We start from the raw sequence: 6,149 nt of genomic DNA on the forward strand, positions 1-6,149 counted from the left end.
TCGCACACTGCTAACTGCAGTTCGAGTCCTGGACTTAGCGGCTTGAAACTCATATCCCAGGAGGGATTGCAGTATGGCTATTCCCCTGGGGGATGATTTCTCACTTTCCCTCTCACTGTCTCTGTCTCTCTCTCCTTGGGGAGTGCATGCACCCTATGGCAAAAACCTCTGAAAAAAGAAAAAGAAAGAAGTATAGGAATAGTGAATTCTGTAAAGCTGGAAAACAGTAACTCTTAAATGACTGAGGAAGGAACCATTTCACTGCTCTATAATAATGAGAGTGGATCTTTAAAACTATTAACACAAGAAAATTGACCTAGAAAACGTTTTAATGACACGAGTAGCATTTCTGTGGTCCTGTACATTGAGTTTCTCATTTTCTTCTTGGTGGAGGAGAGAAAAGGATGCCATTAAACCCCAGAGGGGTGGCTGTTGTATGTTAATAGGAGTGGGAGACTCTATTTTAACCATCACTTTCTAGCCAAATGAATCCTTGGACAGCTTTTCCACCTGGGTCTTTCCCATGCCACATTACCCACATTGATAGTGCCCTGCGGTGATTTTCCTGCACATGCAATTTTACACACGGTGAGAGAAATTTCTTAGTCACTGCGGTGTCTGAATGAATCTCTGGGGCAGCTGGCATTAACTACTCCTCTGTGGCTTGGGGAATGAATGTTTTTTCTTAAGCAGAAAGTAGAAGGAAAACAGCGTTCATTATCTGTAATATAAAAGTCTATATAATGGCGCCTGCTAAGATCTAGTTCTTTGCGAACTCAATTTGGGCTTTGTGTGCATAACCAAACAAGTAAAGTTCAAGTCTATTGTATGTTCAATTGGGAGGCCATTTCCTTGAATAGAAAATGTTGTAACAAATTGAGTAAACATATCGTGTGTGTATGTGTGATATTTTCATTCTACATATGTGTGAAACATGATGTAACATATACGGAAATGTACACAAACCTCAATGTTGGTATTTTATGAACAATGTTAAAGAGGATACCACATAATGACCCTTGAATCTGAAAGTGATTATTACTACTCTCCATACACTCCTGCTGTGTATCAAAGCATCTTGTTTTCTGCACATAATCCCTGCCTCTGTGCATTTGTACCTGCTGTTTTATCTCTCCAAACCCTCCCTCCAACATGCACACACACACACACACACACACACACACACACACACACACAATTTTAAGGCTGGCAACCGTTTTCTCGCTCTTGTGTGTGGACTAAAAAGATGCCATAGCCTTTTGAAGCCCATGTCTGCAGGGAGTGTTGAAATGGCTCCTTTAGAGTATAAAGATTTGTTTGTTTGTGAGTACCTCAAAATGGGGATCTTTTCTTTGCCTTTTTGGATCAATCTTCAGTACTAGCCCATGTGTGACACAATGTAGGCATCCAACAATAACAACAAATGTTCCAGTGAATTGATTATTGGCATTTCTACTTAAGTAAACCCCTCAACCCCAAATCTCCAAAATGCACTATCATTTTATCTAAATGTCTTATTCTCAGTAAGAAAGGTGGAAACTCCAGTGCTGTTTATGGACTTTTTCCTTTAGTCAACTCTACTTCCATATTCTGTTTCCCATCTCTCTTCCTATCACCTACCTTATTTTGTCTCCCATCTCTCAAATCTCCATTCAGGGCCATCTTCTAGATTAAATTTCTTCATGCTTGACTCCCTTCCTACTTCTCCCTTTGTAGCAGATGGTTGTTGTTTCTGTGCCGATGCAGAAAGTTGGGCCAGATGCTCAGCTTCATCATGTCATGTTTTCACATCATTTCTTCAATGAGACCTCTATGTGTGAACCATGGAGTCCCATAGTTGATATCATTGTTTATTAAAATTTATAAGGTCATTTTAGATAATGTGGACAGCATGGCCTTAAAGGAGCATGGACACTTTTTTTTTTTTTTTTTTTTTTTTTTGTCCTGCCCTTTCCTTGCTGGGTTGCCACCTGTTACAACCCAGGGTTTGGGAGAATTCCCATGGAGCCATACACAGAATAGAAAGGGCTACGGAATCCTCTAAAATGGGGAACAGAAAACCTGGAAGATTGGAGTGAGCAGAAGAGACTCACTGTTTCCTGTTATCCCCTCATTCCACAGAGGAATGTACAGGGCCAGAGCCAGTACTCTGTTAGACCTACTATGTCAGTTGGGCCTACTGGGTAGGTTTCTATTCTTGTAGAGGGATTCCACCTCCAATTTGATCTTTATTATGCTGCAACATTAGGTGCAGGAAAACAATGAGACCATTTTGCACCAGACTTTTGTAACTGGTGGTAGCTCTTTAAATAAGTTTCTTGGGAATACCAGCTGCTGATACATGGGGACCTTGGGGCTTGTGGGAAATAACTGGTACTCTTATCCAGAGCGGGTCTACTGGTAGAAAAATTAGGATGAGGTGCTTCCTGCTGGGAGAAAGGGACTCAGGGCCCACATCCTACTAGCTTATTGTGCAGGAAATGTAATTTGGACATCTGGAGTCACTTTGAGACATTGTACCCCAGTCCTCTCTGGCTGATGGTAGAGTCTCCTCTATAACTTGGTGACATATGTCACTGAGTGGCTTAGTGTCCTTAGCCAGACTTTCACGGTTTCTGTCCATTGACCCATATCTCTTTCTGGTGTTGTCTCTATGACTTGTTTTCACTGGATCAGTACTTCAGCATGATCTACATGTTCCCCCACCTGAATCCCCATCCACATCCATCTATTCCCGTACTTTTGCTGTTTTTTACTCATGGATACTTCTCTTTCTCCTCTGTACCCTCTTTTCCTGTAATATCTTGTCCCTAAGTGTCGAAAGACCATCAACATCTCAAGGTTTGGCCTAGACCTCAGGTCCTTTGTTATCCGGGTATTTGCTCATATTGCACTCTACAACTGGCATGACCCTACTTCCTTCCCACTTCTCTTCTCCAAGTGCCATGACTGCCCTGTGAACTTTTCTCTGGGCCCCTGTGGGAAAAACAGTCTTTTCTCTGCTGCTCCCCCATTGTAGTGAACCTGGCCACAACATCTGGCCACAACACCCTCTTCTGTGTCTATCATACATATTTCTTTACTCATCTACTTGATGGCAAATTAATCTGCATAAGCAATCATATTTTCTGTGTCTTAGACCATAGAGTAACTTGCCTATTACAGGTGTTCAAGAATGGATAACACCTAATGGATGAATAAATGAAAGATCAAGTTATGAGATATGTGTGCAAATGGCTGGGAGGATTAAGATGGCAAATTCATATCTTTACCATGGACAGGTGAGCTGAGTATGTGTTTGTGAGCTGGTGAGAGTAACTCCTTCCATCCCTTCTCCCTAATCCTTCACCAGTTCTAACATATCCTCAGTTATACTAAGTCCTTGATTATTTTTCAAGAGTGGAACAGGAAGGTCTGATTCTTCATGATTTAGGAAAGACTTTTAGGATTATCCAGGGACCTAAACCATGCATTCCATGTTTTCAAAATGTATTAGAATATTAAATGGAGCAGTTAGCACTTAAGCTATCTTTTTGTTTCCATTCCAATTTAGTTGAGGAGTGATATGAGTGGGGAAAAAAATCTCAACTGTAGAGAAATCTTCAGGCAAGTCTCAAGACAATATTATTTTTGAAAATGTTGTCAGTGACATGAAACAAAGAAAAAAGATCTTTGTGGTGTGGTTGCTTAACAATTTTGTATTTTGCCTTCCAGGAGACTGAGCTGTTAGATCTCAGCCTCGTCAAGGATGCCAGATGTGGAAAACATGCCAGAGCTCCCAAGGTAGGAAGCTGAGCACTGTGCTCGCACCAGATGCTACCCTGATGATTTGGCTGTGTCATGATATCAATTAGTTGCCCCAGTTAAAAGTTTCTGTTGTAGATATTGTAAAACATAACAGCCAATATGCCTTCCACCTTTCCACTTCTGTTAAGAGTTGGAAACAATGAGCAGATATGTGGGCAGTGGGAGGTAGGGGCTTGCTTTTTTGCCCTCTGATATTTTGTTGGGGAAAAAATGCCAGAGTTGCTGGCTAAGTCTAAATGGTTAAAATGTGCTTGGAATTATTTGAGAAGGAATCGTTGAATCTCATATGAATATGTGAGCTAACCGCTAGACATGATGAACTAAGGTCCTTCGTAGTTCAAATGCTGTGCAAGTGAAAGAGATCCATCTGTAAAACCCCAAGTTATAAAGTCTTATTTTTGTGAACGTTACCATTGAAAATCAGCTTACTCTGGGGTCAGCTGTGTGGAATAGCAAGTGTTCTGATTTGAAAAACTTGCTAAGGAACTATTCAAAGATGCTTATTTATTTTTTGAAGATTACTTTAAAATGCTGGACAAAGAAAAAAATATATATATGCCAATACCAAAATCCACAGATGCTCAAGTCTCTTACATAAAATGGTGTTGTATTTGCATATAACCTACTCACACCCTCCCATACACTTTGTCATCTCTAGATCACTTATAATGCATAATGCAATGTAAACGCTATGTAAACAGTTGTTATACTATATTGTTTAGGGAATAATGACAAGGAAAAAGTCAGTACATGTTTAGTACAGATGCATCCAATTTTTTCGTTTTTCATATTGTCCATCTGCAGTTGATTGAATCCATGAATGTGAAAACTGCAGATCGGAAGGCCCAGCTGTACTTCTCTTCTAGTAGGGAGGGTATTAGCAAATCAAGAAGAAAAGTCACCATCAGGAGTTGTATGCCCTTTCCCACATTTGAGATAAAACTAATACTTTTCTATGTCAGTGCTTTCTCACGATTTTTGTTTTATCCCTTAAGAGTCAAGACACTTCCCCTGATATCTAAAATGATCTCTTGCTCTGGAGATAAAAGGGGGAAAATTAGCCAGAATGGTCATTCTTCAGACATAACAAGGCAGTAGGTGCTGGGAAAATTCTACCATTGAGCAAACACACAGATGCTGATATTTCGTGGAAAGAGTTAAAATAATCTACAGTAAGATATGAAAAAGAAAGATTTTTAGAAGACTTCTAGTATCAAATTTTAATAGTTCGGTCTTCAGTTTATAATAGGCTTCTCATAATTAAGGCTTTGCTGATTATTTAAAATTGTTCACAGTTTGTGTATGTATAGAAAAGTGTCTATTTTATTTTCTCAATAGCATGTCAGCCAAGTTTCACATAAGCATATTAGTACCAAGAACTATATCGATAACATGGCCATAAAGTTGTTTTTCATCACAAGTGTATTGACCTAACTTAAAATTTTAATATCAGTACTGGTTAAAGACAATTTCCTACACCACATGAGTTTCTCTTATGTCTCCAGGCATTAAAAGTCAAAGTCAATGCTTTCTGACACATGGAGAATTTCTTTCAGGTTTGAATCTCTCTTTTTTATTGCACTACACAGCTTGCTTATCAGTTAAGTGTTCCATGTATGGATGCGGTTTGATAAATGTCTATTGAATGTTGATAAGTGAACAGAAGTAAGATCTGTACTGTGTTCAGCTGATAAACCACTATTGCATCCTAAAATGCTTCTGCTGTGGAGAAATGGACTTTTAACACTTAGAGTTCTCCATGACTGTTTTTGTTCTTGTTTTGTTTTCTTTATTTTTGGGTTTTCCCATCAACTTTTCCTTTGAGAGACTGTTTACTTTCTCTGAAGGTTCTCCATGCTCTTGGCTTTCCCTTTTTCTTTCCTATTCCTTACTAGTATTTAAGAACCTCATCCTATTGATAACATTTTCAAAACCTGGTTCTGTCGTGTATTACCTTTGTGACCTTCTTGAGATTCAGACTTCTTCCACATAGGCTAAGTAGTGATCATAAAAGTAAGTACATAATATGATCACTGTAAAGATGAAATGGAAACTGCATTAGAAAATCTTTGGCATGGACGGTCTCAAATTTAACTGTTCATGGAGTCACCTAAGAAACTAAGATACTGTTGCCTGTTTCTCACTCCCAGAGGTTGCAATGTCATAAGAATCTAATCGATATAGTTATGATATGGGCATCAATGTTTTGAAAAACAAATTTACAGCTATATTTGAGTACCACCACCTCCAATTATCATGGGTATAGTAAGCACTCATGAAACACCAGCCACTTTGATTTGTATTATCATCTCTATTTTTGTTATTATTATTAAAAACTTCAA

This window comes from Tupaia chinensis, unplaced genomic scaffold (assembly GCF_000334495.1).
Source record: "Tupaia chinensis unplaced genomic scaffold, TupChi_1.0 Scaffold000633_1, whole genome shotgun sequence".
NCBI classification, from domain to species: Eukaryota; Metazoa; Chordata; class Mammalia; order Scandentia; family Tupaiidae; genus Tupaia; species Tupaia belangeri.